Source organism: Heteronotia binoei, chromosome 6, assembly GCF_032191835.1.
Source record: "Heteronotia binoei isolate CCM8104 ecotype False Entrance Well chromosome 6, APGP_CSIRO_Hbin_v1, whole genome shotgun sequence".
Lineage (NCBI taxonomy): Eukaryota > Metazoa > Chordata > Lepidosauria > Squamata > Gekkonidae > Heteronotia > Heteronotia binoei.
The window spans coordinates 20,634,271-20,647,232 of record NC_083228.1 but is presented as its reverse complement, the minus strand read 5'-3'; the positions used below and the strand labels follow the sequence as shown (position 1 = coordinate 20,647,232).

The 12,962-nt window shown below is 50.4% G+C and overlaps 1 protein-coding gene across 6 annotated transcripts in view; it reads left to right on the top strand.

Moving 5' to 3' along the window:
- The window catches only part of FAM13C (family with sequence similarity 13 member C), a 122,927-nt gene that overhangs the window by 58,757 nt on the left and 51,208 nt on the right, over positions 1–12,962 (top strand). The window lies entirely within an intron of this gene.

The window sequence follows — 12,962 nt, the reverse complement described above, 5'->3', positions numbered from 1 at the left end:
TGACCTCACAATGGGAGGGTGGGCTTGAGCTGCCTGCCATCACCTCTGACCTCACAATGGGAGGGTGGGCTTGAGCTGCCCGCCACCACCTCTGACCTCACAATGGGAGGGTGGGCTTGAACTGCCTGCCATCACCTCTGACCTCACAATGGGAGGGTGGGCTTGAGCTACCTGCCATCACCTCTGACCTCGCAATGGGAGGGTGGGCTTGAACTGCCTGCCATCAGCTCTGACCTCACAATGGGAGGGTGGGCTTGAACTGCCTGCCATCACCTCTGACCTCACAATGGGAGGGTGGGCTTGAGCTACCTGCCATCACCTCTGAACTCACAATGGGAGGGTGGGCTTGAGCTACCTGCCATCACCTCTGACCTCACAATGGGAGGGTGGGCTTGAGCTGCCTGCCATCACCTCAGACCTCACAATGGGAGGGTGGGCTTGAGCTACCTGCCATCACCTCTGACCTCACAATGGGAGGGTGGGCTTGAGCTGCCTGCCATCACCTCAGACCTCACAATGGGAGGGTGGGCTTGAGCTACCCGCCATCACCTCAGACCTCACAATGGGAGGGTGGGCTTGAGCTGCCTGCCATCACCTCAGACCTCACAATGGGAGGGTGGGCTTGAGCTACCCGCCATCACCTCTGACCTCACAATGGGAGGGTGGGCTTGAGCTGCCTGCCATCACCTCTGACCTCACAATGGGAGGGTGGGCTTGAGCTTCCCGCCATCACCTCTGACCTCACAATGGGAGGGTGGGCTTGAACTGCCTGCCATCACCTCTGACCTCACAATGGGAGGGTGGGCTTGAGCTGCCCGCCATCACCTCTGACCTCACAATGGGAGGGTGGGCTTGAACTGCCTGCCATCACCTCTGACCTCACAATGGGAGGGTGGGCTTGAGCTGCCCGCCATCACCTCTGACCTCACAATGGGAGGGTGGGCTTGAGCTGCCTGCCATCACCTCAGACCTCACAATGGGAGGGTGGGCTTGAGCTTCCCGCCATCACCTCTGACCTCACAATGGGAGGGTGGGCTTGAGCTACCCGCCATCACCTCTGACCTCACAATGGGAGGGTGGGCTTGAGCTGCCTGCCATCACCTCTGACCTCACAATGGGAGGGTGGGCTTGAGCTACCCGCCATCACCTCTGACCTCACAATGGGAGGGTGGGCTTGAGCTACCCGCCATCACCTCTGACCTCACAATGGGAGGGTGGGCTTGAACTGCCTGCCATCACCTGTGAACTCACAATGGGAGGGTGGGCTTGAGCTACCCGCCATCACCTCTGACCTCACAATGGGAGGGTGGGCTTGAGCTGCCTGCCATCACCTCTGACCTCACAATGGGAGGGTGGGCTTGAACTGCCTGCCATCACCTCTGACCTCGCAATGGGAGGGTGGGCTTGAACTGCCTGCCATCACCTGTGAACTCACAATGGGAGGGTGGGCTTGAGCTACCCGCCATCACCTCTGACCTCACAATGGGAGGGTGGGCTTGAGCTGCCTGCCATCACCTCTGACCTCACAATGGGAGGGTGGGCTTGAGCTACCCGCCATCACCTCTGACCTCACAATGGGAGGGTGGGCTTGAGCTGCCTGCCATCACCTCTGACCTCACAATGGGAGGGTGGGCTTGAGCTACCAGCCATCACCTGTGAACTCACAATGGGAGGGTGGGCTTGAGCTGCCCGCCATCACCTCTGACCTCACAATGGGAGGGTGGGCTTGAGCTGCCTGCCATCACCTCTGACCTCACAATGGGAGGGTGGGCTTGAGCTGCCCGCCATCACCTCTGACCTCACAATGGGAGGGTGGGCTTGAGCTGCCTGCCATCACCTCTGACCTCACAATGGGAGGGTGGGCTTGAGCTGCCCGCCATCACCTCTGACCTCACAATGGGAGGGTGGGCTTGAACTGCCTGCCATCACCTCTGACCTCACAATGGGAGGGTGGGCTTGAGCTACCTGCCATCACCTCTGACCTCGCAATGGGAGGGTGGGCTTGAACTGCCTGCCATCAGCTCTGACCTCACAATGGGAGGGTGGGCTTGAACTGCCTGCCATCACCTCTGACCTCACAATGGGAGGGTGGGCTTGAGCTACCTGCCATCACCTCTGACCTCACAATGGGAGGGTGGGCTTGAGCTACCCGCCATCACCTCTGACCTCACAATGGGAGGGTGGGCTTGAGCTGCCTGCCATCACCTCTGACCTCACAATGGGAGGGTGGGCTTGAGCTACCAGCCATCACCTGTGAACTCACAATGGGAGGGTGGGCTTGAGCTGCCCGCCATCACCTCTGACCTCACAATGGGAGGGTGGGCTTGAGCTGCCTGCCATCACCTCTGACCTCACAATGGGAGGGTGGGCTTGAGCTGCCCGCCATCACCTCTGACCTCACAATGGGAGGGTGGGCTTGAGCTGCCTGCCATCACCTCTGACCTCACAATGGGAGGGTGGGCTTGAGCTGCCCGCCATCACCTCTGACCTCACAATGGGAGGGTGGGCTTGAACTGCCTGCCATCACCTCTGACCTCACAATGGGAGGGTGGGCTTGAGCTACCTGCCATCACCTCTGACCTCGCAATGGGAGGGTGGGCTTGAACTGCCTGCCATCAGCTCTGACCTCACAATGGGAGGGTGGGCTTGAACTGCCTGCCATCACCTCTGACCTCACAATGGGAGGGTGGGCTTGAGCTACCTGCCATCACCTCTGAACTCACAATGGGAGGGTGGGCTTGAGCTACCTGCCATCACCTCTGACCTCACAATGGGAGGGTGGCCTTGAGCTACCCGCCATCACCTCTGACCTCACAATGGGAGGGTGGGCTTGAGCTGCCCGCCATCACCTCTGACCTCACAATGGGAGGGTGGGCTTGAGCTGCCTGCCATCACCTCAGACCTCACAATGGGAGGGTGGGCTTGAACTGCCTGCCATCACCTCTGACCTCACAATGGGAGGGTGGGCTTGAGCTGCCCGCCATCACCTCTGACCTCACAATGGGAGGGTGGGCTTGAGCTGCCTGCCATCACCTTTGACCTCACAATGGGAGGGTGGGCTTGAGCTGCCTGCCATCACCTCAGACCTCACAATGGGAGGGTGGGCTTGAACTGCCTGCCATCACCTCTGACCTCACAATGGGAGGGTGGGCTTGAGCTGCCTGCCATCACCTCTGAACTCACAATGGGAGGGTGGGCTTGAGCTGCCTGCCATCACCTCAGACCTCACAATGGGAGGGTGGGCTTGAGCTGCCTGCCATCACCTCTGAACTCACAATGGGAGGGTGGGCTTGAGCTGCCTGCCATCACCTCTGACCTCACAATGGGAGGGTGGGCTTGAACTGCCTGCCATCACCTCTGACCTCACAATGGGAGGGTGGGCTTGAGCTACCCGCCATCACCTCAGACCTCACAATGGGAGGGTGGGCTTGAGCTGCCCGCCATCACCTCAGACCTCACAATGGGAGGGTGGGCTTGAACTGCCTGCCATCACCTCTGACCTCACAATGGGAGGGTGGGCTTGAGCTACCCGCCATCACCTCTGACCTCACAATGGGAGGGTGGGCTTGAGCTACCCGCCATCACCTCTGACCTCACAATGGGAGGGTGGCCTTGAGCTGCCTGCCATCACCTCTGACCTCACAATGGGAGGGTGGGCTTGAGCTACCCGCCATCACCTCTGACCTCACAATGGGAGGGTGGGCTTGAGCTGCCTGCCATCACCTCTGAACTCACAATGGGAGGGTGGGCTTGAGCTGCCTGCCATCACCTCTGAACTCACAATGGGAGGATGGGCTTGAGCTACCCGCCATCACCTCTGATCTCACAATGGGAGGGTGGGCTTGAGCTACCCGCCATCACCTCTGATCTCACAATGGGAGGGTGGGCTTGAGCTACCCGCCATCACCTCTGACCTCACAATGGGAGGGTGGCCTTGAGCTGCCTGCCATCACCTCTGACCTCACAATGGGAGGGTGGGCTTGAGCTACCCGCCATCACCTCTGACCTCACAATGGGAGGGTGGGCTTGAGCTGCCTGCCATCACCTCTGAACTCACAATGGGAGGGTGGGCTTGAGCTGCCTGCCATCACCTCTGAACTCACAATGGGAGGATGGGCTTGAGCTGCCCGCCATCACCTCTGAACTCACAATGGGAGGGTGGGCTTGAGCTGCCTGCCATCACCTCTGAACTCACAATGGGAGGATGGGCTTGAGCTGCCTGCCATCACCTCTGAACTCACAATGGGAGGATGGGCTTGAGCTGCCTGCCATCACCTCTGAACTCACAATGGGAGGATGGGCTTGAACTGCCCGCCATCACCTCTGAACTCACAATGGGAGGATGGGCTTGAGCTGCCTGCCATCACCTCTGAACTCACAATGGGAGGATGGGCTTGAACTGCCTGCCATCACCTCTGACCTCACAATGGGAGGGTGGCCTTGAGCTGCCCGCCATCACCTCTGAACTCACAATGGGAGGATGGGCTTGAACTGCCCGCCATCACCTCTGACCTCACAATGGGAGGGTGGCCTTGAGCTGCCTGCCATCACCTCTGACCTCACAATGGGAGGGTGGGCTTGAGCTGCCTGCCATCACCTCAGACCTCACAATGGGAGGGTGGGCTTGAGCTACCTGCCATCAGCTCTGACCTCACAATGGGAGGGTGGGCTTGAGCTACCCGCCATCACCTCTGACCTCACAATGGGAGGGTGGGCTTGAGCTGCCCGCCATCACCTCAGACCTCACAATGGGAGGGTGGGCTTGAGCTACCCGCCATCACCTCAGACCTCACAATGGGAGGGTGGGCTTGAGCTACCCGCCATCACCTCAGACCTCACAATGGGAGGGTGGGCTTGAGCTACCCGCCATCACCTCAGACCTCACAATGGGAGGGTGGGCTTGAGCTACCCGCCATCACCTCAGACCTCACAATGGGAGGGTGGGCTTGAACTGCCTGCCATCAGCTCTGACCTTACAATGGGAGGGTGGGCTTGAGCTACCTGCCATCACCTCAGACCTCACAATGGGAGGGTGGGCTTGAGCAACCTGCCATCACCTCAGACCTCACAATGGGAGGGTGGGCTTGAGCAACCTGCCATCACCTCTGAACTCACAATGGGAGGGTGGGCTTGAGCTACCCGCCATCACCTCAGACCTCACAATGGGAGGGTGGGCTTGAGCTACCTGCCATCACCTCTGAACTCACAATGGGAGGGTGGGCTTGAGCTACCTGCCATCACCTCTGACCTCACAATGGGAGGGTGGGCTTGAGCTGCCCGCCATCACCTCTGAACTCACAATGGGAGGGTGGGCTTGAGCTACCTGCCATCACCTCAGACCTCACAATGGGAGGGTGGGCTTGAGCTACCCGCCATCACCTCTGACCTCACAATGGGAGGGTGGGCTTGAGCTGCCTGCCATCACCTCTGACCTCACAATGGGAGGGTGGGCTTGAGCTACCTGCCATCACCTCAGACCTCACAATGGGAGGGTGGGCTTGAGCTGCCTGCCATCACCTCTGACCTCACAATGGGAGGGTGGCCTTGAGCTGCCTGCCATCACCTCTGACCTCACAATGGGAGGGTGGGCTTGAGCTACCTGCCATCACCTCTGACCTCACAATGGGAGGGTGGGCTTGAGCTGCCTGCCATCACCTCTGACCTCACAATGGGAGGGTGGCCTTGAGCTGCCTGCCATCACCTCTGACCTCACAATGGGAGGGTGGGCTTGAGCTACCTGCCATCACCTCTGACCTCACAATGGGAGGGTGGCCTTGAGCTGCCTGCCATCACCTCAGACCTCACAATGGGAGGGTGGGCTTGAGCTGCCTGCCATCACCTCTGACCTCACAATGGGAGGGTGGCCTTGAGCTGCCTGCCATCACCTTTGACCTCACAATGGGAGGGTGGGCTTGAGCTACCCGCCATCACCTCAGACCTCACAATGGGAGGGTGGGCTTGAGCTGCCTGCCATCACCTCTGACCTCAGAATGGGAGGGTGGGCTTGAGCTGCCCGCCATCACCTCTGACCTCACAATGGGAGGGTGGGCTTGAGCTGCCTGCCATCACCTCTGACCTCACAATGGGAGGGTGGGCTTGAGCTGCCCGCCATCACCTCTGACCTCAGAATGGGAGGGTGGGCTTGAGCTGCCCGCCATCACCTCTGACCTCACAATGGGAGGGTGGGCTTGAGCTGCCTGCCATCACCTCAGACCTCACAATGGGAGGGTGGGCTTGAGCTACCTGCCATCACCTCTGACCTTACAATGGGAGGGTGGGCTTGAGCTACCCGCCATCACCTCAGACCTCACAATGGGAGGGTGGGCTTGAGCTGCCCGCCATCACCTCTGACCTCACAATGGGAGGGTGGGCTTGAGCTGCCCGCCATCACCTCTGACCTCACAATGGGAGGGTGGGCTTGAGCTACCTGCCATCAGCTCTGACCTCACAATGGGAGGGTGGGCTTGAGCTACCTGCCATCACCTCTGACCTCGCAATGGGAGGGTGGGCTTGAGCTACCTGCCATCACCTCTGACCTCGCAATGGGAGGGTGGGCTTGAGCTGCCTGCCATCACCTCTGAACTCACAATGGGAGGGTGGGCTTGAGCTACCTGCCATCACCTCTGAACTCACAATGGGAGGATGGGCTTGAGCTACCTGCCATCACCTCTGACCTCACAATGGGAGGGTGGGCTTGAGCTACCTGCCATCAGCTCTGAACTCACAATGGGAGGGTGGGCTTGAGCTACCTGCCATCACCTCAGACCTCACAATGGGAGGGTGGGCTTGAGCTGCCTGCCATCACCTCAGACCTCACAATGGGAGGGTGGGCTTGAGCTGCCTGCCATCAGCTCTGACCTCACAATGGGAGGGTGGGCTTGAGCTACCTGCCATCACCTCTGACCTCACAATGGGAGGGTGGGCTTGAGCTGCCCGCCATCACCTCTGACCTTTAAGGGATTCTTATAGGCCAATTTCAATCACCAATATGGACTATCGAATATTTGCAAAGGTTATGGCAATGAGACTTAAAAAATGTATAGCACAATTGATAGGGAAAGAGCAATTTGGGTTTATGCCGCAAAAGTATTTAGTAGAGGCAGTTAGGAAGGTGATGGGTATGGTTTATTTAGCTAAAAATAAGGATTTGCCGCTTACGCTTTTGGCATTGGATATTTATAAGGCCTTTGATTCTGTGGATTGGACATATATGAAGATTATATTTCAAAAGTATAGGATTGGGGAGAAATTTCAAAATATGATTGAGGCAATATATTCTAAATCCAAGGCGTTGATAGGAGTTGGTGGATCAGTAGAGGCATATGTTCAGGTAATGAGTGGTACGAAGCAGGGATGCCCTTTATCCCCTATGTTATTTATTTTAGCATTGGAACCGTTTGTGAATAAATTAAAAAAGGACAAAAGAATTATAGGCTTTGAAGTTCCAGGGAAAGGGAAAATAGATGGGAATCTCTTAACAATGTATGCAGATGACATGATGGTGACAATTAAGGATGTGGAGCCCGCAGTGGCACCTTTAAAAAAGATATTACAGGAATTTGAGGAAGTGTCAGGGTTAAAAGTGAATTTTTCAAAATCTTCGATGATGTGTGTTAATGTAAAACCAGGGTTACAATTAGCTGCTTCAAAAATTTTGGGTATTCCCATAGCAAATAAAATGGTGAAATATTTAGGGGTTAATATTCCTAGGAATATTAAAAAAATATTTGAGTATAATTATAAAAGAATCTGGAGTGGAATTCAAGTTAAATGAGAGTCTGGGAAAAGGAAGGAGTCAATTAGTACAAGGAATGCTATGGTTAAAACGTTTCTAGTTCCTAGGTTGACTTATTTATTTTATGTATTGCCTTGGCATATACCAGAATATGTACTGAAGAGATGGCAAGGAGATATAGATAGATTTGTTTTTGCATCAAAGAAACCAAGGACAGCTAATAGGTATAGATATTATGGTATTAAAGATGGGGGATGGGGGATTCCCAATATAATTTACTATTATGATGCATATCAATTAAGGCACTTAATGATTTGGTTGGAGGGAGAGTTAGGAGAAGAGCTGAACGGGATAGAAAAGGAAAATTTAGAGGTAGTAGGAGGAAAGGAAAGTTTATTTGATAGAACGAAAAGGAGGAAGAAGATAGGTGATAAATTATCAACCTTTATGGGGCCCAGTAGGGTATGGGAGAAGTGGAAAAAAGAACTCGCTCCGGAGATACCATCTATTACTAAAATGTGGTACTATGATAAATTTGCTCCATTAAGGGGATCGCTGTCAAAGGAAGTAGGAGATAAACTGAAGAGGATTACGATTCGAGAATTGAAAGAGGTTTGGGGTACTGATGGGGTGAAGAAAGAGGAGTATAATATTTTGAATAATATTAATTGGTTGTTAAAAAGTCAAATCTCCTCATTGCTGAAGGAGGAAGAACTTAAAAATATTGGTAAAAGAATTAATACTCCCTTTGAAAACTTGGTGAAAGAGTATAGAGAAGATAAGTAAAAAATAGTTTCAAAATTGTATAAGATTTTATTAGGTACAGGGAAATCCCCAAGAGAATTTTTGAAGGAACATTGGGAAACATATTGGAGATAAGATTTTAGATGAAGATTGGGAGAGGATGTTTAGATTACCTCCCTTTGTTACAACATCTAGGTTAGTGCAGGAGCAGGGATTGAAGATGATACAGAAATGGTATTATACACCCATTAAGATGTATTATATTTCTAAATCAGGGAGTAAAAATTGTTGGAGGAGATGTGGAGAAATTGGAACTTTCAGTCACATGTGGTGGGATTGTCCCTTAGTGAAAAAATTCTGGTTGCAGGTTGGCATAGAGATGACAAAGATTATGGGATGGAAAATAAGTATATCTAAAGCAATGGCAATTATTAATTTGGATGGTGTGGGATTAAGATCAAAAGAGGATAGTAAATGGATTAATTTGATGTTAGTAGCAGCAAGACAAGTGATAGCAAGGAATTATTTTGGAATATTTAACGATGAAGATACGAAGAAGATACGAAGAATGAACGGATTAAAGGTTAGGGAACAGGAGGAGTGGTGGTTTAGGAAGATGGTGAGATATTTGGAAAAGTTTAAACAATTTAAGACGATTGGTTGGTTAATAAGAAAATGAATGGATAAGATGTTTAAATAGAGTGATGGAGTTGTATTTGGATGAAATGTTAATAGTTATAAATTTATGGAATATTATAATGTATCTATGGCCTGGGACTCTCATAGAGGTGGAGTGGTGTTGGAATATATAACAATAAATTTTTTAAAAATTAAAAAAAAAATCTAAACCCTCAGGATTTCTTGTTGCCTCCTTTTCCTACAACATACGCTTCACTGCTGTCAATATTTGTTAATTTATGAGGCTAGGTTGCCAGTCCCCCAGTGGTGAGAGAAGAATTAATAAAATGGCTGTTGGACCAACAGTGTGATGTCACATTGCAAAAACCTGTCCGTCCTTTCTAGAAATTGCTGGAAGTTCTATGAATTTACCACAGCCTTTCTGGCTAGTCATAGAAAAGCATGGCATCACCTCTGCAGGCTCAGGGCGGCTCACAGATTAAGGGTCAAGCAATCAGATTAGCGTGACCAAATACGATAAAACAGCAGTAAGAACATAAAAACATTAGAACAATTATTAAAACATCAGCAGGTGCTAGTACAATAGTTTCAGACAACAAATTAAAATTCTAATGGTGGTAAATAGCTAGATGGTTGATATTAGGTGTTCTAAGAGGTCGCAGGATCGCCACAGCATGATGAGATAGATCCGTTGGTAGTATTTATGGGCCTGTCCCATTGCTGCAGGTGTTACCGTTATGAAAATGCATGGCGGAAGAGTGCCGTTTTGCAGGCCCTGCGGAAAGCTCTCGCAGGGCCTTGACTTCCTCCAGCAACTCATTCCACCAGCCGGGGGCAGCAACAGAAAAGGCCCTGGTTCTAGTTGATTCAAGTCTAACTTCTCTGATGCTGGGAACTGTCCACAGGTTTTGAGACCCGGACCGAAGTGCTTGCTAGGGCATATGCAGGGAAAGGCGGTTCCTAAAGTATGCAGGACCCTGGCTCCTCGCTCCAAATCCTCATATGATCTTGTCCAGAGGTTTCATGTACATGTCAGCATGAGGAAGAGGAGAGATTCCAGAAGAGCCCTGTCATATAAACGTGACAGGACTGAGCAGCATGGCTCCCTAGCACAGGGGTGTCAAACATGCGGTCCGGCCCCCGGAGGGCTCCTATCAGGCCCCCAAGCAACTGGCTGTCATCTGCTTCCTTCTCCCTATCTCTTGCTTCCTTCTGCATCACAGCTTGCTTTGCAAGGCTTGCCCAGTTGCACAGCAGAGCTACTGAGCCAAGCCTTTCTTCCTTCTATTGGCTGAGGCTCCTCCCCCCCGCCAGTCCCCTGGGGAAGGAAGGAAAGCGCTAGAGCTTCCTTTGCCCAGTTCCCTGAATCCCATGGGAGAAATACAATATATATATAATTTGTTTGTATCCTTTACAAAGTTTATATCTCTGCTACCTAATCTTAAATAGGTACACCCATGGCCCAGCCCAACCAGACATGGCTTGGCCCAACAAGGTCTCAGTTATGTCAGATCCGGCCCTCATAACAAATGAGTTTGACACCCTTGCCCTATCACCATGTTCTGGAACTGGACAGTTATGTAAGGCTGGAACCCTCAAAACACAGTGCCCTCCATTCCCAACTCAGCTGGTCTATCTTGAAGGTTATCATGGCTGAAAGTCACCAAGAGATCCAGGAGAAGCAACAGGGATGCATCCCCTCCCCCTTTCAGGAGGTCTGAGCATTTGAAAATCTCCAGGGAATGGTCAGTCCGCAAGAGGAAATCCATTAGGATGCATTGCAAGTGGGAAATTCCCCTGTTATCCTCACGCGTTCAGTCCCTAGACCAGGTTGTGAGACTTGCTAAGAAGGCAGAATTTTGCTATGTGTGTCTGAGCTTTGCCATTGCAGTGTTACCCCGCGGCTAGAATTTTCACCTTGCGGATTTTTCTCTCCTATGCAACTTGTAAAAGGAGAATCCCTCCTCAGGGTCTGACAGTCTCTTAGGGAATGAGGGCAGGAGGAAGAAGTATATGAACAACTGCTAGGGAAACGCAGGTGTAAAATAGACATCCATTTCATTTCGGTGAATTGTCTAAAGGTTTCCTTCCAAACACCTTTTCTTCTACCTTTTTTTAAAGATGCAGTTTTATTTTATTATAGCAGTTGTATTGGTTACATGAAATAGAAGCATAATAATACATAAATCGCATAGTCATGGTAAGCACAATTGCATTCACACAAATATAACCATAAACATAATCAGTAAATAAAAATATATCATTTGTGTATAGAGCAGTCTACGTGGAGAACATCGTATTCAGTTAAGTAACTGATAATAGGAAACCAGATACAGTAGCTATAAAATGAGATTCATAATCTTCAGATAGTGATAATTGAGTTTGAAAGGATATTTTATTACAGGGGTGTCAAACTCATTTGTTATGAGGGTTGGATCTGACATAAATGAGACCGTGTCAGGTTGGGCCAAGCCATGCGAGGCTGGGCCATGTGTGTACCTATTTAAGATTAGGTAGCAGAGATATAAACTTTATGAAGGACACAGACAAACACACATATATCTTTTTTTTTTTAAAATGCTTAAAACGTTAGCACTCATTGGTTTTAAAGATGCTTTCTTTGCATCTCTCCCATGGGATTCAGGGAACTGGGCAAAGGAAGTTCTGGCTCTTTCCTTCCTTCCCCCAATGATTGATTGATTGATTGATAGATAGATAGATAGATAGATAGATAGATAGATAAATTTATTGTCATTGTTCTCAATAAAAAGAGAGCAACGAAATGAGGTGCTCTTCCACAAAACATACCAACACATCAAACACACATATTCATATTCATACCATTTAAATACATCTAAAACCATTAAAACCATTAAAACCATTTAAATACATCTAAAACAGATAAACATTCATAACAATGGAGTGGGGGGGGCGGGAAGGAGCCTCAGCCAATAGAAGGGAGAGAGGCTTGGCTCAGTTGCTCTGCTGTGCAATTGAGAGAGTCTAGCAAAGCAAGCTGTTCCTCACCCCTTCCTCTCAGCCAGTGGAGAAAACAGAGGTTTTGCTCTGTAGCTCCTGTGTGATTGAGCAAACCTTGCAAAGCAAGTTGTTATGCAGAAGGAAGCAAGAGAGAGGGGGAAGGAAGCAGATGACAGCCAGTTGCTTGGGGGCCTGATTTGACCCCCAAACTGCGTGTTTGACACCTCTGTTTTATTCATTATAAAAAGCTCCCAAGTTGTCATTGCCAGGTGTGTATGGTAGGTGAAATATTATCTACCCACTTTGCTGCTAAAGTTGTGTGCGCTGATGATATTAAAATGTGGTTTCTTTCTGTGTTTTGTTTGTCCTTTTCTTCCATCTTTGATAGCACTCTCCTGGCATCAACTTAAATACACTGGTGATATGAACAGTGAGAAATGAGATATGAGCCTTCACTGCTTATAGATAATTGCATAAATGATTTGACATAAAGGGTGCAATATTATCAAGATCGTCTTTTTTAAAAGAATGTAAGCACTTAAAAAAAATTGGAAATTTTCAACAGTCATGGAAATCTGCTATCCTCCTACCTTCGCCAGATGGGAAATTATATTAGACACAGGGTTTTAAAATGGTACATTACGGCTAAAAATGCTGCTTTAAACCCTGTAGTCTGCTTGAGTGATTTTGAACTGTACTTCGTTAGTGGCTAATTGTAGAACAAGTATATCAGGGTGTAATGATCCTAATTGAAGCAGCATATCTCCTTTTGATGGAGAAGTTAATTATTTCTGTTGGGCAGTCACGGCCCTCTCTGTTCCCCTGGTAGTCACCAGAGCAGTGGTTTTTCAAGCTGGGTACCAGG